At 43.9% G+C, this 21,017-nt stretch overlaps 1 protein-coding gene and 1 long non-coding RNA gene across 2 annotated transcripts in view; both read left to right on the forward strand.

The window, feature by feature from the left end:
• The window catches only part of ACADL (acyl-CoA dehydrogenase long chain), a 650,248-nt gene that overhangs the window by 298,345 nt on the left and 330,886 nt on the right, over positions 1-21,017 (forward strand). The window lies entirely within an intron of this gene.
• Positions 10,956-12,322, forward strand: LOC146857889 (uncharacterized). Its single transcript, XR_014979964.1, has 2 exons — positions 10,956-11,093; positions 11,504-12,322. It is a non-coding gene; the product is annotated as an uncharacterized LOC146857889 (long non-coding RNA).

Genomic DNA, 21,017 nt, shown 5'->3' on the forward strand with positions numbered 1-21,017 from the left:
CACCCCTTGTAAACGCCCCCTCCGATTACTTTGATGTTGATTGTCACATGCCATCGCCCAAAAACGACCCCTAATGTCTCAAGTTTTCCCTCTCTGTTTGATGTTACATGCCTCAAAACCTCTTGTAAACGGACCCTGGAAATCAGCCCTGCCCCAAAGCACGCTTCTGCATAAAAGCTACCTTTAATTTTTGGAGCAAATGAAATTTCGCGGCGTTCTTGTTTAGCACTGTCTTATCGCTTGTTACTGTCTATCTCCCCTTCACCAGCTTCTAACCCACCCCCTTCTCTCTTCCTCTCTCTACCTCCCACTATCCCTCCCACTCTCTCCTCCCCTTTTAAAAACCTCATAGAACACTACAGTTTACTTTGTCTGGCATATATTTTCTTTCATTATCATTTCTTAGTATCCCTTCCAGTGCTTAACTGCGAACTCGTTCATAAAGGCACATTTTATATCTGCAGCGGAGGGTATCGCCCAAAAAGGATACATTTAATCCACTCTGTGCAGCATAATTAATGAAACCAACGAACGGATCATTAAGCACTTGCCCAACCCCCTCTAAACACATTACCAGTGTCTAGGCTTACAGCCATTATGCAGCATGTCAGGAGACTCGCCTTGCTTTAAATACTTTGTGGAAAAATAAAAACTGGTGTGAGTAGCTATGTACAGTACTGCACAAGTAAAGCAATTGGCACCGCTTTGGCGCAAGCTTCTCAACCATTACATGTGCTGACATCACACTATACAAACATTTCTAAAAACAGTTGGCATGTTGTCCCACTATGGGGAGAGTTTGGGGAGGGGTGCAAGAGGTGGGAGGGTTTTCACATCAGTGCAACCTAGGGACCATCTGAGGGGGCCACTACAAGGCTAAGAAAATGTAATCATATTTAAAATTGGAACCAGCAGCTTTACTAAGAGGTAGAAGCAGCATTGAAACTATAAATGACCTGAAAATGAGGAACCCACTGAGATTCTGTGATGTCAGCGCTTATGGTCAAAACGCAATCACTTTCCCTAATTGAATTGATCGTCTGCTAGAAGATATTTGGATGGCGCCTCTGTGAAGCCTACAATAAACGATCCCAGTTCTAATGCTTAAGTTCTATTTTGGCCATTTTAAGGACAAAGTTATAAAGTGCTCAAACAGATTTAATCTAATCCATGTTTCTAGCTTTTTTAAATGGTGCCTCCCACAAACGCCTACTGGCAAGGGAACATAAGGCTGTTGATATTCAATGCTTTGGTCATGGCTTAAAGTAAGGTATTTCTAATACAGTGACTTGAGTCGGGAATAGTGCTTATGTTTCCGATAAACAAGTAAAAACAAAAACAAAAACACCGTTACGCAGCTGTGCTGCACTAACTGTAAACAGTTGGCTTGTTGTTCCACCAGAACATAAAACAGGGACACAAACGGTCAAAACACCGGCCCTTTCTTTGACCCCACAAAGCAGCCCATCCGGCACTGCATAATTGCCTTATAGGCAGGGCTACTGGAATTATGCAGCAGGAAAGGGCCAAGTTATGCAGCAGGACTGAGTAAATTATGCGGCAAGAAAAGCCAAATTATGCAGCTTAGTGTTGCACATTTTGTAATAGTATTACTTCATTATTTATTTAGGTCAAAATAAAAAATGAAGGCCGCTATATTTAATATGCTAACGCTTAAACAACACTTTAAAGTTCAACTATTTTGCGCATGCCCTGTATTTACAGAGAGCCCGTACGTTTTCATTACCAGAAACTGCAGTCTAAAAAGCTATAAGACAACAGCATGTGTGGTAATGCACCCCTTCCTTGCTACTTAGACTTTCTTTTATTGCTTATGCTGCTGCTGGTATGTATTTAACAAAATAACATAACCAAGAAACATTCTGGCACATGCATCAAGCAAGAATCCAGTCGGTAAAATACCGATTCTGTAAAATCACCCGTTAGCGAGTGTCAAAAACCGAATCCCAATGCATCAACCCAAACCGTGAGAAAATAAAGAATCGCAAAATAAATACCGGAAAAATAACTAATCGCAAATAACCAATCCGCTAAAATACCGAATCGCAAATTACCGAAGTCGCAATCACCGAAATCACAAATAGCTCCCGGCAAGTGCCAATGGCTAATAACGAATCGCTACTCAATGCAACAAAAATCGCAAATACCGAAAATCCCAATATTCGCTATTTAGCATGAGCAGATTAAGGGGAATCAGAACCTGGAGGTAAAGTTACAACAAAAAAAAATGGAAGACATAAAAAAATCTGCACATGTGCAATAGATCGTACAAATCAGCAAACCCTTAAATGTGGCCCAGGAGACCCTGTTGGCTAGCACAAAATGGCAGCCCTCTACGTGCTTGCAAGGAGGATGCGAATCAATGCAGCAGGACAGCGCAGGAGAAGGGTACAGGAGAGTATTCAGAGTGCGCATCACCTTGCTCGGACAGAATGAGGACGAGGTGTACGACAAGTATCGACTGAATCGTGCCATGATCATGCGCCTCATTGCAGACCTCGAACCACTACTGCAGCACCAGACACATCGGACCAATGCAATCCCTGCGCACGTCCAGGTCCTAAGCAGATTGCACCTACTGGCCTCTGGAAGTTTTCAGGGGGTAATCGCCGTAGCCGGAGGCGTATCGCAAAGCGCACTCTCACGCTTCTTCCAGAAATTCATAGATGCCATGCTGACAATGATACACACCCACATCAGCTTCCCCACAACCCCACAGCAGTTGGACCGCAACAAACAGGCATTCTACCAGGTGGCCCATTTTCCCCATGTCATTGGATGCATCGACTGTACGCATATCCCCATCTGTCCACCCTCTGCCAATGAGTACATATTCCGTAACCGCAAGTCCTTCCACTCAATCAACGTGCAGGTTGTGTGCGATGCCAAGCACATCATCACGGACCTAGTGGCACAATTTCCGGGGAGCACACACGACTCCTGCATATTCAGACACAGTGGCATCCACAGGCGTCTACTCAAAGGAGAATTTGGAGAGGGACTCCTGCTTGGTACGTACCCATACCTCTTCCACACATGAGCACCACACATGTATGAACATCACCGTTGCTAAGTCTTTGCTTCTATCTTGTAGGTGACAGTGCATACGCCCTGCGTGAATATATACTCACCCCCTACATCAATCCAGCAACACCACAGGAGCAACGATACAACGCGGCGCACATAAGCACAATGAATGTCATCGAGAGGACCTTTGGGATTCTGAAGAGTCGCTTTAGAATCCTACATAAGACTTGCGGTGCCTTGCTATACAAACCTGATACCTGCTGCAGGATTGTAGCTGTATGTGCTATGCTGCACAACATTGCGACCAGAAGGGGGATACCAATAGAGGTGGACAGGAATTACGACTACCGGGATGACCAACCACCCGCCCAACACCGACAGGCACACGTCCCTAACACAGCAGAGGGCCATATGAGGCGGACATACATCATGCAACATCATTTTTGAACCAGGTAAGAATGAAAGATGACAATTTATTGGTGGTGCTACTGTTTAATGCACAGGAGCACTGAGGTATGTGCGACCAAACAAGCTATAAAATATAATATCCCCAAAAAACACTGTTACAACAAATGGCCGTTTTTGTCACGGCTGTGCAGCGTCAAATAGGGGAGGACCATGGTTGCCCCACCACGGTCAAGTATGACTGTCAGTTAGTCTAGTGGCGCTTGCAACGAACGTGAAGCCTCCTCTCAGGTGTCTCCTCCACCTCACCACGGCCTGTCCCTGTGGAGCAACGCGAACTGCGCCGCCTGGTGCTGGCCTCTGCAACCGAAACACTGCTCACACTTGAGGCAGCCTCACTGCCGTCCTCCCCTCCCAATGCGCTAGCACTGAATGTACCGCTCTTCAGGTGTTCTACTGCAGCGGTGACCTGTCCTAGAGCCTTGGCTACATCCCCGTAAAAGTGTCCAAGGTCCACCTGCAGTGACACCGAGCGGCGTGCCAACACTGCGGTGCTGTTGCTCAGCCTGGTGATGGCCTTTGTAGAGGCTGCGTACCTGACCAAGTTCTGCCGATGCCTCCTCCTCTCGCTCTCATGGCCTTCCCTCATGGCATGGGTGAGCTCATGTATGTCCTCCCTCAGGGACCCATTGCCCTCTGCCACCACAGTGGTCATGTCCCTCACTGTCGCAGTCATGGCACGAATTTCTTTAGCAAGGCGCGCTATGTTAGAGCTGATTGTAGCCATGTGTCTCCCCTGCAGGCGCTGGACACGCAGCATCCTTTCCTCAATGCCACCGTTTGGGGAGATTGCAACGTCGCCTGAGGATTGTGAACTGCGCAGAGACCTGCGGCGCTGTGGGAGTCTGACACGTGCTGGTGGTGCTGCAGACGGTGGGATGATTCGCAGACTTTGACCCGATGGTGTAGCAGGGGTTTGACATGTATCCATCACCTGCATGGGTGGAACTTGTGACCTGCGTCTCCGCTCTTTAGTTGCAGTTGTTGCGGCAGCAGGTGTTGCTGGTGCTGGTGGTGGTGGTGTGGCTGCTGGTGGAGGTGGTGATTGCGTATCTAGCGCTGTATCTGCGTCCGAATCGGCTGGTGTCTCCGAAATGATCAGCCGGCCGCTGTCGTCGGAATCGCCAGGCGATGCATCTGTGTTGGAAACAGTGCATGGTTAGTGGGAAAGTTACACCTACGTAGTATTGTAAACATACATGTCCCTCTGTGATCCACTAAATAAACTGTCTATATCCAGCTACTACTGATGTGGTGATTTTTAATTTTTTTATTTCCTGTGCATGCACACCGTGCTGACTTGACTACAACTCCCATGATGCACTAGTGTTATGAGTAAAGTTGTGTGGGGCAAATCTGCATGCACACTCTGATCGTGCTGGGGGCTTGGGAATGGATTTACGCAATGCTGGGTATGGGCACAGGCACGCATCTTACCTTGGGCACTTGTGGCTGCGCCGGAGGTATCCATCTGGGTTACTCCAACGGCGGCCTCAGGCTCGATGGTCCCTTCTACCAGCTCCTCCAGGGCAGTGTTAGCTTGCACTGTTGAAGGTCCGCCTCCCGTTCTGGATGCCTCCCGGAGCCTCTCTGCAATCCTCTCCTTTGCCCGCTTCCTCAGGTCGTACCACCGCTTTATAAGATCGTCAATGCTGCGGGGCGTCACTCCAACTGCATTTACCCTCTCTCGGATGCGCAGCCATATGCGCCGCTTCTCCGCCTCTGGCACCTTTAGGGTCAGCTTCCCGAACAGCCGATCGTGTTTGCTGCTCACCCCCTCGATCAGGTGCTCCAGCTCCCGGTCGGAAAACTTGTGTTTCCTCTTGCGTGCAGCTTCTGCGCTGGATGGTGCTTCTTTCTCCATCCTGGTTGTGTAGGATGGTAGTCCTGTTAGTTTTGCTTCAATGGGCTCAGCCAGTCTCCAGTACCTGCTCCTGTTTGCTCCTCTGGCGAGGCAATGAGGGTGGGCCTGCAGTATTTCCTGGTGGTGATGTCACTAATCCGTTCCCGGGGCGACCCGTTCTATCACGTAATCGCTAATAGCGATTTCGCTAATAGCGATTTCGCTAATACCGAAATCGCTAATAGCTAATTGGGTGATACCGAATTCGTTTTTTGCTCTTCGGTGTTTGCTTTACTCGCTAGTGTATATTCGGTAAAATATAGCGATTTTTAAGGAATCGCTATATTTTACCGAATCTGTTGATGCATTCAGAAAAGCGATTCCTTGATACCGATTCCTTATTTATCGCTATTAAGGAATCGCTTTTGCTTTTGTTGATGCATGTGCACCACTGTTATTTGCAACCCCAATACCTCCAACTATCACTAGTGCGAGACCGATTGCATTGCAAATGCTTGTTCCAAATAGTTCCTTCTGTTTGTTGTTCATACTTTCACCCCTGCTTAGTCTTGGCACCTGAAACATGTTTTAAATACAAACTGCCCTTCCTGCCAGACAACCCGCATATCCCAGTATCTAGGGAAAGACACCACCACATGTCATAGGTCATGTCCAATCTCTCTGACTTAGTCGAAGTGTAAACCAGAGAGGCAGTTTCATATGGCTTTAACAAGTTCCCCTCCCTCAAAACACAATGTCCACACGTGGATTGTCCCTCTGCATTAACAAATGAGATTTCCATAGGTCTATCTTCATGAAGTAGTAGTACATAAAATATTGTGAATAACCAACCACCTCTGGAAGAAAGGGTCAATCCTGCCGGAGACATCTTAGGCTTCACTGTCTAGTTAGAAGGGATCTGGTGTGCCCTGGCCATTCTTCTTCACCAGGAGCAAAAGGTGAAACCCTTCGGCTCTAATGGTAGAGCAGCACTTTCATCCTATTGAGAGTTCAGTAAGAAGTTCTGATAAAAGGTATGTATAGTGTGATTATAACAATTTTGCCTTGGGTATGCACACCTTAACAGACCAATTCACACATGTTTGTAATGGAAAAATGCAAGCACTTTTCTGAACCAGTGTTGTAACTGTTAAATTCTGTCCACAAGTGTTGGAATACTTCCCAGCTACGTACTGGTTCTCTGGAATAATTCTGTGCTTCGTGCGGGGACCCAGAATACCGATATTCAACATATAGAGTTGTGTGAAGATTAAGAATCCTGCATTATATAATATAGCAAGCCACCCCCAAAAGCCTGTTTAGGAATTTTCAGATGATTTATACTATACAGTATTTCATTAAATTGGAGATGACCTTTTCCTCATCTTGTAGCACTGAGAAAGAGAGCCTGCTGCCTAACATGCCTAAATAGAGAGTAAAAAAAAGAAGCCTCATAAGCTTGCATTAGAAGGGTCAATTAAATTCACTGACTTAAGAAGTCTAGTGGGTTCCGTATTCAGTGAGGCTTTGGACTGGCAGTTGCATCACAGAGTAATTTCTTTTTCCTTGCTCCTGTCAGTGAGATCCTGGAACATCTTGGGTATTTTCTAACCTCTGTGTGTTTTAATCCTGTCAGAGCCTGCAGTTTTTGACTTCACTCAACACCTTTAGAGTTGGAAAGTATTTAAAGGTGTGTTTACTTTTATTTCGATTAATTTCCAGCACTATACCCTCGCTTTTGTGAAGTCCGCTTCATGTGGAAGGAAGAAAACACCCACATACCCTCAAAAGTTCTGTGTAGTGTGTCTCCCAGCTTTATATTCAATTGTAGAGTGTGAATGCTGCTAGAAAAGAGCTTTGAAGGACAGAAAAGGCATCAGACTGCAAGGAAATTACTTAGGACCAGGGAAAAGAAAAAGTAACAAGACCCCAGAAAAGCCTCAGCTTCTGTCATTGTTGTGCCTTCCTTCCTCCAAGGACTACAGTTGCACTAGCTCATTAGATCGACCCGTCGTGTATCCCTTGGTACTCGTTTCCATGGTCAGACAATTTTGATGTCCCATTCAGGTAATTCATGCTGGCCACTTACTACAAAGCGGTAGAATCGTCAATGTGCAGGGTGGATCGGGATGGGAAAGTAGGCATTCTTAGATCCAGGGAGGTCATCAAGTTGCCTTGCTGTAGTAGAGGAATGGCATCCTGGAGTGTCACCATATCGATGTGCTCAGATACGATGTACTTGTTGACTGGTCTGAGATCGAGGATGAGCCCAAGAGACTCACCCTTCTCGGAAATAAGGACGCAAAGGGAGTATACCCCTTTGCTGCGGTGTTGTGGTGGTACAGGTTCTATGGCCCCTTTGCTGAGTAGTGCATGCATCTCCTCCTGGAGCAGACACTGATGATCTGGGGTAATTCTATGTAAGGGGGATGTTTAGTGGTGTTTGTGAGAATTCTAGACAGTACCCTTTTTTGATATCTAAAACCCACTGGTCCGAGGGGATGCTTGTTTACGGTCCAGGGGAGACTTGGCTTGGCAGTTCGGGCTGGACAGTTCCATGAGGCACAGGGTCAAGAGTGATTTGCATATAGCTGGGTCTTAACTGGGGTGGCAAAGTGAGCTAAAGAACAATTACGGATTCAACCCAGATCTGTGACTGGGGGTGAGTGCCTGAAAAGTTTAACGTCTCGTTCATCATCTCCTTGTGTTTGCTTTGTTCGCCCTTGGCTGGCAGGGTATGCCCAGACGTGGGTCCCTTGCTCACTTTGCCACTGGATTCAAACTAGCCTGGCTGATGAGGGATGTTACCCCAAATCCGGTCCCAGGTTGCTTGGTTACGGTCCAGGGAAGATATGGCCTGGCAGTTCGGGCTGGACTGTTCCCATGTGGCACAGGGTCAAGACTGATTTGCATATAGCTGGGTCTGAACTGGGGTGGCGAAGTGAGCTAAAGAACGATGAGGGATTCAACCCAGATCTGTGACTGGGGGTGAGTGTCTGAAAAGTTTCAGCGCTCCGTCCATCATCTCCTTGTGTTTGCCGAGGTGATCTCTGACCAGCGGGACAGGCACCCTTGCAATCTGCCCCGATCGGGTGTTATATGGTATGGGGAAAAGGATAAGGGAGTCACTGCTTGGAAGATGTGGCCACATTCGGGTCTTCATCCTTTCCCTTACTTCTTCCGATGTTGTTCTAATATACTCCTATGTAGTAAACCAGAGAGGGTGTTTGTTGCTGCTGTTGTCTGGGGTAGGAGGTGGTTGGCTCAGTAGTAGTAACCTTAGTCACTCCATGGTACCGTGTGTTGCGAAAGGATGGGGTCTGTAACTTGCAGAAGTCAGGTCTTGCGTACCCTTCATCCAGCTTCATTTAGCTGCTTTCGCCGTTTACCTACAAAGCAGAGAACACACTTTCCTTTACAGGGTTTTTGTTATTAAAGCTTTTCTAGGGGGTCTCAAATGGATTATCCAAACAAGGGTGTGGCAGGCCCTGGTGTGGAACCTCAATGTATTTTAACAAGGCTTATGGGACCTCCTTTTGAGCCCGCTTCACTTATGCGTCTTTAAGTTCCTTTCCTGGAAGGTAGTTATCCTAGTAGCTATCACTTCCCTCAGGTGTGTCAGTAAACTTCAGCTTCTTTCTCTGGAAGAACATTTCTTCCAAGTTCACCATGATAGAGTAGTCCACAGTATGAACCCTAAGTTCTTCCAAAGGTGGTCTCTAGTTTCCACCTTAATCAAACTATACAACTCCCAGTGTTCCGCCTTCATCCACAATTTGTAGGAGAACAAGCTCTTCTTACATTAGATGTCAAAAGAGCGCTTATGTATTACTTTACATTATTTAACTTTATTTCAGCTGATAGCCATAAAAGCACATTTCGTAAAACACAGTGAAAACATTCCAAATATTAACAAGATAAATCTACAATTAAGCAACTATCATTCATTTTGGGACAATAAATATATTTTTTAATATCATTAGGCTAAAATCAAACCATCCCATTGAGAAGACATATTATTACATTAGCAGCAATGGCATATATTAAAAACAAATCACACAGCCTGGTATATAGATGGAACGTAGCCCACTTCAGTCTACACCTCCACTTATGTAAGGGAGACTGCAAGGACTATTGGGCGAGCTGTACTGGATCTTAAAATTAAGGCAGAATTGTGGTGCCTAACCCCAAATTACTGCAAAGTCGAACAATCCAGGTCCTCCTATAAAAATAGAACTGGGGGGCGAAAAAAACATGCTCTACAGTTTCCTTGGTACCAACACAAAAGAGACAGCTTATCTCCTGCTCAATAAGGGAGTGCTGCCATCTCACCGTAAAAGGGTGAAGAGGCAGGGCCCCAAACCTTAATTTAATGTACAATGTTCTAACAGGCGAAGGGTTGATGTCACCCTTATTCTCTTCCAAAAAATGGGAATCTTTGAATTTCAAGAGTGCTGCCGTAAGGGGGCCCACATTTCCTAGCCTGTGAAACCCTTCATCTATATGTTTCCAATAGATTGCTTTTAACTAGGACTTTGTCATCTTACCAACAGTTTCAGGATGTTCCCAAAGGGACTCGCAACCGATCTCAACAAGGCTGCGTTTGATATATTCTAACCAAGCAATCTTGCCTAGCCCCCGGCATTTTAAAATGTCTTCAAGACCCATCCTATAATGTACCAATTCAGGGGTGGACCAAATCCTCCAGTACATCAGTGGTCTTAGTGACCCTATGTTCAAGAGATCTAATACGCAGATCCAACCGCAGAGGTGCAAGGGGGGGTACTTGTCGGCAAATTGGTGAGGACATGTAAAAACCGGTTCTCCCCATTACCAAGTTGTTTAAATTCTCATTTTCCCAGAGTTCACAACCATATAGCCACCCTCCCAATGCCTACAAGTTTAGATATGTAGAGCAGGTGTAACAGGCTGAAAGCTAGAGCCCTGGATAGCCCTCAAAATGCCTCCCGAATAATGCTCCAATCGAAGAAGACCAACCAAAGGAGTCATTGAGAGTAAAGCCCAAGTAACCAAAAGTGCAAACTCTCTCCAGGGGGACATAGATGTAAATTGGGTGCGACCTAGTGGTGAGGCAACTTTAAAACCATATACTTGGTTTTACTAATATTTATCTCCAGCCCTCTCTGACTGCAGAAGACACTGAACTGATCAAGCTGGTTTTGTATGCCCATGGGACGCTTGGAGATCAGCTAGGTATTGTCCGCAAACAGGAGTGCCAGGATCTTTCTATTGGCCAGGGTTGGTGCATCATGCTTACACTGTTCCAAATGAGTCACTAGATCAGTAATAAAAAGTAAAAAAAAAAAAGGGTTGGGGCTAAAACACATGCTTGTCTCACCCACTATGTGACTGTGATAGGATCAGTTAACTCCCCAGAAGTCCTACATCTGACCTGGGCACAGTTGTTCGTATGCAACCTTCTTAAAACAGCCACAAGATATTTCAGGACCCCCATGTTGGTCAAAACTTCCCATTGTGCCTCCCTAGGGACAAGGTCAAATGCTGACCGAAGATCTACAAAAATAACATTTAAACGGCCACAACCCAAAGTAATATATTTCCAATATAATATCTGCAGTTGAAGGACCTGATCAATAGTGCTTATCCCAGCCCTGAACCCCGCTTGTAGTGGTGTGAGCACATCTGTAACCTCCATCCAATCCTGCAGTCGACTCCGTATAATTGGACTAGCTTCCGAGAGCTATTGATGGAGCAGGTAAAACAAAATCTTGTATACCGCCGCTGTTTTGCATGAAATTAATTACGTAATCATTCTAAAAATTAACTTGTACTAATTAGTTTGAAGTGAGATATTATTAACCAACCCTTACACTTTGATAAACACAAGATTCACGTGGGACTAAAATGCTAATTGCATGGCAGAACAACTTATTAATTAACTGTGGTACGCTAACTAACTTTAGATCGTGGTGAAATAGAGATTTGCATGATTTATGTTGCTTTGTGATGGTTTGTGCTTTCAGTACTGCAAGATGGTGAGTATTATTGCTTTAAATGTTGCTACAAGCTAGGAAAATACTAATATACATTGGGATTAGAGTGGGAATAAACATTAGAATCTTCATTTCTATATTTTAATTACTGTTATGTCTGTTTTTGCTTAAGTTGGAATTCGGGCCTGCTAGGCCGCAGTACTTAAAATGGAGATCCTGTGCAGCTGCCGTCATGTGAGCGCGATGACTTCTGCGCAGAATCGGAAGGCTCTGGAGATCTCCAAGTGACCTCAGCCCCTGTGGCATCGTGTTCCTTGTCAAGGATAGGAGCTGTGGAGGGTTGCCAAGTGATGGACGGTATGAACCACCAAGGGCACAATGGAAGACCTGTACAAGGATGCTTGCTTGTTATTACTTCGGAACTTTCGCCTGTGAACCGGAGAGATAAAATACATTTTGCGCCTTGCTATGCCAAGTCTCATGGAAAACCAGTTGGTCCTGGGAAACTTTTTAGAAATTGCAAGTTGACCCGGACTGGCCAATCGGAACAGTTTCTACCCCTAAATTGTTGCATGTTGATCTGAAGTAGGAGGGAGAAAGCATATAAAAGACCCTCATCCACCTAAGGGCGGGAGGGGTTCACTGGGCTGATCTTCCGTGGCGTCGGTCTATGTTTAGCTGATGAAGATTTCCATGGTCTACCTTCGGTTTCTTTGATTTTCGGGAAAGTTATTTCATCTGATGGTTTGATTATTGCTGTGGGTTGGACAGTTTATCCCGGAGATTGTAGCAGAGACTTTGAATAATCCTCTGTGTGATCGGAGGGTCACCAACGTTTGATATTTGGTAACTATAACGCAATTCTAAATCTATGCTTATGTTCCAAAGATTTGATTTCTTCTTGATATAAACCGAATTATGTTATATTCTGTAGTGCCTAAATGCTAATGCAGAGCAAATTAATGTTAGATAAACAAATTTGGATTAATAAGGAATGAGTTTGTGATTATTTAATCGAGTACCGAAATTAATCAAATGTTTCCTAGGCTTTAGTTGTGTTTTAGCTGGTTCTAAATCCCCATCAACCAGTCCAACTAATTGGTCCGTCGACCAAGTGGTGGAGTGCCTTTATGTTAAGGTCAGGATTCCATAGATGCAGATGTATATAATGTAAAGTAAGTTAATCCTGATAGGTACCCACATGTCCAGCGCTTTTTTTCCTGTGTACAGATCCGAGTGAGACGAGTGCATGTTGGTGTTATGGGCCCCACCAGTGAATGAGTGCATGGATGAGTGGTTGTGATGACGAGTCTGTGACATAGGGATAATATGAAAATGTGTCCTTTTTCCGCTGGAGCACTATCAATAAGACTTATCGGTCAGTAATTGGATGGAAGTGACCTAAAACCCTTTTTATAAATCGGAATGATCTCTGCTCCGGCCCATGACTGTGGCATTAGTAGCCCATTCATGATACTATTAAAAAACACAGAAAAGTAGGGACCTCAGATTTCCTTCGCTGCTTTAAAAAGATGACCTGGAACTTTATCCAGGCTTGGCGCTTTCCCTGAGTAAGGGTCAACCCAGGCAGTAGCTAAAATATTACATGTTAAGTCTGAAGTTCCAGGCCCCTTATTGACCAATGTATGCTAAAACCGATGACTATCATTCCCCTTTGCTGTAAACAGTAATATCTTCCAAAGCATCAAATCATGCTTGCACTTGGCCTTTAAAATTAGTCTTGCAGGAGGCCCTAGCTTCCTTAATTAGGGCTCTATTCCCTCCTTTAATTGTGGCCATAAGAGAGCATCCAGAAGCCCCACTATCCTTGGTGTAACTGTAAAAAAGGAGCCTCTATGGCTTTTCTGTGTAATATTCCTATAGCTGACATCTGTAAAGCACCTACTTGGACTACTCCACACACTTTTACTAAACATTACTGTGTGGATGTTTCAGCCTGTCAACAAGCTAGAGTGGATCAGGTTGTATTACATACTTATTTCAAATCTTCTGCAACATCCTTGGCTAGCCACCGCCTTGAGGGAGGACTGGTTTACAATCTTTGCACAGCACATGTACCTACAGCTACACATGCAACAAACAGAAAATTTCACCTACCCTGCTAAGCATCTGTTCGAGGCATGTAGTTTTGTAGATCAACGTGCTCTCAAACCCCTCCCTCGAAGCCTCTCAGTATTGCAGACACTTTTTTCCCCCTTTTAACAATTTTTATTAAAGTAAAGCACAGAGTCATCATTACAATATCACAGTGAAGTTCAAGGTTCATATAATACAGTACATCGACGTTTGCATGTTGTAAATATTAATGTGTTAAAGGGTCACTGAGTCGAGTTCTCCTCATCGACATTTCCTCTGTAGGAGAAGTACTGATTTCGCCTCTAAAGGCATTCGATCCTCCCCGTTTTTTGTCCCACTTCTTGGGGCAGCCCCTTTGTTTATAGACCTCTCTCTGCAATCATGCATCTGTCCATCTCTGCCACCCATCCAATCGTTAATGGCTGTGTGCTGTATCCTCAGAGCATTGCTATAGCCCGCTTCACCAGTAAGTATCCAAATGACACCCTTTGCTGCTCTATGTCTGTCAAATTGGTGGCCTCCCATATGTTCAGGATCCCAAATCGTGGCGATAATTGAATGTGTTTACCCAGTGTGTCTGTCATTTTTTGGGTTGCCCAGTCCCACAAGGGCCGTATATGGGGACAATCCCACAGGACATGGTAAAAAGTACTGTCTTGGCCGCAGCCTCTAAGGCACAACGCATCCGCACGGCTGGCTATTTTAGCCAGGAGTACTCCGGATAGATAGGACCTGTGGAGTATTTTTTGTTGTATTAGGCGGAAGCAGGGATTTATCGCGGTTTCCCTGGGGGACATTAGTGCGGTCTGCCAGTCCTCGTCTTCCAGTAGTCCTATGTCTTCCAGTAGTCCTATGTCTGTTTGTCAACGGTCTCGAAGAGTATGAAAGGAGTCAGGTAAGTTATTGCAGACACTTGGAACCTCTTTTACATTTACTATTTCTTTTGCATTGTCATCTTTTCGGTGTCTATATGCTCTATCTACATCCTCACCCTTTGGGTGTAAAAACAAATCCAACAATGGAGCCGATGTCCATGCGCATTATCAGTAATAGGTGGATTCACTATACCTCGTGACTCGAAAGAATTCTTCAAAGAAAAACAACTTTCACACATCCGAGCCACACTAGATGACAAGAGTATGCACAGCTTGTGAATCTTCAGCACTACGTGCCACGAACCGATGCTTACAGGGTAAGTAACATTTTCCTTCCTCCAATACTTTATTAACAAGCTATATGGTTAAAAAAAATATTACATTTTTACTAGCTTTCTTTTGAAAATATAAATGACTTCGCAGAGCTATAAAATATCCTAGACTTTTACCAGAGGTGATTTGGTATTCATTAAATGTAGGTATCATATTTTCAGCTATGATAAGCCATTTGAAGTTCCTAATCATGTGTTAGACCTCAACAACACAGCAGCTAAGTAATTTACCCTCAATTTAGGAATTTAGTTTGGGCAACACTGCTAAGAATTTTGTAAGCAATTTTACAGAACCATGCTACTTTATGAAAGTTTGTTTTAAAGTGCTATAAAATGCTATCAAGCTATGAACAGTAAGGAATAAAGTATACCACATCAAATTATATGTTTACCACACCCCGCTGTGGTGTTCTTGGTCTCTGCTCCCAATTTCTTGAGACCGGCACTCTAGACCATGGCAAAATGCTGGAATTTGATGGCTGGATGATATAGGTGATGAAACCACAATATATTTTCTCAGAAACCAAAGAAATATAGAATACCAAAAGATTATTTTTAAATGCCTCCAGTTTAGAAACTTCATTCAAAAATTGATAGAAATACTTGTATTATGTCCTGATTTCCACTGCTTTCTCATGATAACTCCAAGAAAACAAAAGCATACTGGAGCAACAAACCTGGTACTAATGTAATGGTGACAAACTTGTGTGAGGCTATAAAAATGGGTAAAGTTTTTTGTTTCTGCTAAACTGAAATTTAAACATTCTAATGTAGTATTTAGTCTTAATTATACACAAGCCAAACTTAAGTGGGATCTCCAACGTAATGGTTGCTGTCCTCGATGTTGAAGACCTTGCACCAACATAATACGTACGGTTGATGGTGCCCCAATTTGAAACTTTTTTTGGGATCAAAGCTTTGGATTTTTTTATCTTCTAGCCAAAAGTCATATTGCTGTATATTGCTGATAATAAACCCATGCAAGAATTTAACATCATTGAATTTGGCAATGACTCCTGACACATGGACCGACATTTTAAGGGAGGCAAAAAGATCAGCCACAAGAACTTCTTGTTCTTTCTAATGGAAAGACTTTGTGATATCAACAGAAAGGTCACAATCCCATTACTTGGCAAAAAGAAGAGATTCTACCCTATTTACTAAATTTGGCTTGATCCACACTGCAGTTCTCTTCAGTTGAACTCCATAACTTCTTTTAAGCACCATTTTTTATCAACCTCCATCTCAAGTGCATCTGTTGTATTTTCTTATGAACCGGACTATAACTGTACTATTTTTCTTTAGCAATTAATCTAACCAAGTTAAGTGTTCTTCACATGTGCTTGATGTCAGCAGTGTTATATTTTTACTTAAAACCAAAGATATATGTATATCTAATAGGTTACTTGTCAGCTGTGGTCCATTATACAGTGGGCTGCCTCTTCAAAGTAATCCATCACTCTTTGAATAGTTTCTTGTATTTTTTCACATATTATCGGGTAGCTAATAAACTTCTACCAAATATCACTCCACTAGAGATAAATCAGCAACTAAAGTATGGGGAGAAATTTTTCTTTAGCAGATTTATGTAAAGCGGCAACCTGGAAGTCAATCCACACTTACGAGACACTTCTGCCTAGACTCTGATACTAGAGCAAACCATAGCATAAGTCAAGCCGTTTTGGAAAACACTGTTCTAATGATGATAAAGTTGCATTAAATAATCACTTCTGATAGCGTTTTTAATGTGTGGCATGGCTGAGAGCCACTAAGCAGCAAGTTTTACAAACGTGATACTCTAGGCCTACAATTCAGAAGAAATGGTTACTTACATGTAGTCCTGGTTCTGCATTGTAGGCATCTTCATTGAAGTCATAAACAGTCCACCTTCCTCTCAGACTCTCCTCTTGGCCATACAGCTTGTGTATTTTTAGGTCTCGGCCTGGTGAAAGCAGCGCATGCGCTGCGCTGCCATGCAGAGGCCTTTTGGAATCGATACGATTCCAGCGTGCATGCGGGGAGACAAACGAGACAGAAGATGTGCATTCGGGGATTGGATGCTCTACTGGCAGGCAGCGTGATACACTAGGGACTTTTTTTTCGCCGCCAGTAAAGCCAGCCCCCGCGTGCACATCTTCTGTCCGCCCTATAAAGAGCCGTTCACGTCCCATGACGGGCCGCAAAAGACAGCCGCGTGTTTATTTTTGCATCGCGATTTCCTGATGCAATTATAAACAAGCGGCTGCCTTTGCGCAATGCCGAGAGCTTGTTTGCTTTGTCAACGATTTGGGGAGTTCAGTTCAAGTGGTCATGAACTTTTAAAATGTTCATATTCTCTTTAGATAATATTCGTTTTGCTTTTGAAATATAATTACTGCCTGTATTCGAAGAAAACAATGTAATTCCCCCGTACCCTGTAGATCTTATTTTTTTTCGATTACGGGAAATAAAAATAGCGTGTTACCATGTGACTGATAGTTTATATATAGATAGTCCGCGATTGCAATGCCTCGGTCCCAGTAAGCCAAGCTCCTTGCAGGCCACGGCACTTTTACTTGGCACTGATTCTGCTAAGTTTGTATCTTGACAGATAGCTGTACACTATGTACCTGGACAGGCACAGAGTTATTCTTTACCCGTTATCTAAGAATGCTGTATGCGCCTATTGGTGCAACCGAGAACATGTCGTAAGTAAATCGGATTTATTTCTAACATGCTCTTGTGCTTCTGTCAGAGTTGCACCTTGCCTCCAACAATGGATGTAAACCAGTTTTCCAAATACAGTTCTATTGATTTTATCAACTGTGAGCACAAATCAAATGATTGTATATTGAAACTGATTAGGAATCCCCTCTGTGCTAGCTTCTGTAGCAAAAGACCGCTCTGTAATTCCAGTGCCTTTTTTGTCAAGGTGGCCATCCGCCATAGATCGCTGTGTCAGAGAGGAGTTCTTCAAGTTAGCCTCTGCATGGAGAATGTCCAGGATCCTGCCCATGCTCGGGGTGTTGAGATTACACGTGTTCACGCGCGATGTGTTTCACTTGATGCTGCTCCATGATTTGGAGCTGGTTCATGTTCACATCTGGAGATTGAGAGGAGCATGTGCGTGTTCAGCATGTTGGAACCTGTCCTGAGGCGTTAAGCTGTTAGTAACTACCAGTCCGCTTTAAAGTTTTACATTTTCTGCAAGTAGTATTTCATGTCCGCAGCCTGTGCTCCCTCGTAAACACAGTCCGACATCATTTTGTTTTCCTTTCTAAACCTTTGACTAATACCGTGGAACCCATTACTCATTCAAATATAATTAAAAGTTGCAAGATTTGACTCCGTTTAATTCGCGAACTGTGCCAGTTGCAAATGCTAATGTGCATTCTAAAGATGAGCACGCAACCTGTCCTCGCGGGAGAGAGGAAGTGCTCTGCTAGGTGATCGATGCTGAAGGTAGAGGATGTGGCTTAACGGCTAGTGTGTCCGTCCTGAAATCATTGCGCTATGCAAATCTCTGCGAAACGGTAAAAAATCTCTGCGAACACGCAGAAATTCTGCGAACATGCGGAATTGCTTGTTCGCAATGCTTTTTTCCTGTTCGCGATCGCTGTTTGCACGCTCGGGGGGGAAAGATCTCGTGAACATGCATTTTGAGAACGCGAACAAGCAAAAAATTCCGCGAAGCCGCAGAACGCAGAATTTTGGGCAATTCCGCGGAACGCGAAATTACCCAAATTCCACAAATTCCGCAAACAGAATTTACTGCCCAGGCCTACTGGGAACCCAGGTTCGAGACTGGCGGAAGGCTCAAACATACTGTGATTCTGGGTAAATCACTTAAACTCTCAATGGCTAGAAAGAAAGCATTGAAAATGCAATAGGTCTCGCCTTTGATTAAGTTAAAGCCATTTGCTTTGGTAAGAGTATTGTATAGCAAAGCAAATGGCTTTAACTTAATAAAAGGCGAGACCTATTGCATTTTCAATGCTTGTTGGATCCTTGAAATCATATTACGCTTGCACGTGCATCTCTGAAACATCTGTCTTGCAAAACTGTACAACTTATTTTCCTCGCACAATCGAAAACGCCCTCTACAATACACAGAGCCCTAAACACAGCAAAAACTGTGTAGATGCACGAGCCACGAGTCAATAATAATGAGAGGTCTGCACCCTGAGCAATAGAAAGCTTTTTAACAACACGCTCTCCCCACAGACACACGTCCAGTTGTCCCTTTGGTCTGTCATGTGACACTCAGCCATTGCGCCTCCTCGCCCTCTAATCACCAAAGCTTTGAAATTGTCATTATTTAGGTATATCCAAGAACTGGAGCTGAGGAGAAGGCTGGGGAGCAAAATGAGATTAATTGGCCAGGATCACTCAGTGTGTTCGAGTGGGAAGCCAGGATTACAACTCTAGTTTCCATGTTGCACAGTAAACAATGTAATCATTGAAGTGCAACCCCTCCCACACAGGGCATGGTTTCCGTCTGCCCATTCTTTATTGTTGTCTAGGGTGGTACGTGGCAGGGAAGACCTTTTTTTTCTTTCTAATGAACCCCGCTCAACCGTGCTGCAGTGTGCGCCGGGAACGCAGAACCAAGTGGTTTCACTTGTGTGAGTTTTGTAACATTCACACTAGTGAAACTCTAAGGGTGATTGTGAAACCCGTTCCCCGTCATACAAACTGTTTCTCCCTGTGAAATCTGCCATTTCCTCCTGTTCTTCACGTTCAAAATGACACCACTGCCTGAACATTATGATTTTAGCCTGATATTTTACTTGGAATCACCAGAGCTTACAAGTGTGCGTCCCTCCGAGACAAATTTGCGCTCACCTACACTGCACGCCTGTCTGTGCCTGCACTCTGGCAGAAATCACTGAATAAACACCTGCAGAAAGCATAAGGAAGCGCAGAGTGCAGTCTGCTGGTATTTCTTGGATGGCTGATTTCTCCCCTTGGAGACCACATACATGGAGTTCCTCAGCAAACCACCTGCCTGACGCTCCACTGTTTAGGAAAACAATGCAGTTGATAAGTTGCTCGTCCATAACAAGAGTATGTGGTTATTAAAAATATAAACAAACATATGTATCTAAACGCAGAACGGTCCCAGAAAGTGAGGTAGTGACAGGGGCGTAGGAGACACTAAAATTCTGGGGGGGACAGGGACAACCTTGTGCACTTTCCAGTGACCCTATACAAATCACCGCCCGTTAAACAAATACAATTGCATACTTTCGAAGTGAAATATTGAGAAAAGCAGGCATGTAGTCGCAGTTTGCATGTATGCTTTATTGTTATTTACATTCATATAGTAATGAGACCAAATGTTTAAAAAAACATATGTATGAATCTTGCATCTTAATGCACAAAGCAAACAAAGGCCGCTGACTTAGGGTGGGGGCGTCGTGTTTGCAAGTGCATTATGGTTTGAAAAGTACCTGCTGCTGCATTCCTGGTCTCCAGCAATTTTCAGGCAACAATAAAAATGTGTAGATAACTTTGGTGATTAATGTTCTTTTTTTGAGAGAGATCGAAGGCTTGTCTAGTGAAAGTTTTAATTCAATAGGTCAGTGAGTTACTGCTTTTGTCTGAGATATTCTTTTGGTATTTGAAGTTTATAAGTTAAAATCCTAACATTGAACAGTGAGCTATTAACCGTCATCAAAGAGCTGCATGAAAACTTCAATGTATAGATTAGAACGTTATGATTTTTCCCCAGTCTTTCCCTATCCTAATGTTGGAAAATGGGTTCATTAGGATAGAAATCAATTCTGATTATTGAAGAGAACCCCCCAACCATGGTGTTATGTTTTACATTCTGAGTTTGTGTTTCTCTAGTGTTGCAAAGCCGCCCTGGGTACTCCCCAACTTTTTGCTGACTGGTACTGGTGGTACCTGACTGACTGACCCTGGCCTCTGCCTAAACAGCCAGTGCTATTCTGAAAGAGGCACTTAAAAATACAGTGAAAACACCTACATACACTAGGGTGCACTATGGGTTAGGGTACCCCTATGATTGGCATGACCTCTCCTATAAGGCCCTAGTACATAATAGGGCAGGGGGATTAGAACTACTTTTAAGTCCCTAGAATATAATAAGGCATGGCAGTTTAGAGGCCAGCAGCCCTTTCTGCGCTTGCATGTGTGCACTGCTGAAGCCTGGGGTCAGTTTAAAAGTAGCCCTGTGTTATAGGGCTGCTTTTAATATGCAAATTGTACCCAAACTCGACTTTTGGGTTTGGGGAACTTGCAAATTGATCAACTACAATGTTGGGGCAAAATTAAGTGGAAAAATGTTTTCCACTTAACTATGGCTGTATCAGATTTGCCACATAATACATCATCTGCTGCATAATCTAACGATTTCCTCCAAAACAATTTGTAGCTC

Source organism: Triturus cristatus, chromosome 3_2 (assembly GCF_964204655.1).
Source record: "Triturus cristatus chromosome 3_2, aTriCri1.1, whole genome shotgun sequence".
Lineage (NCBI taxonomy): Eukaryota > Metazoa > Chordata > Amphibia > Caudata > Salamandridae > Triturus > Triturus cristatus.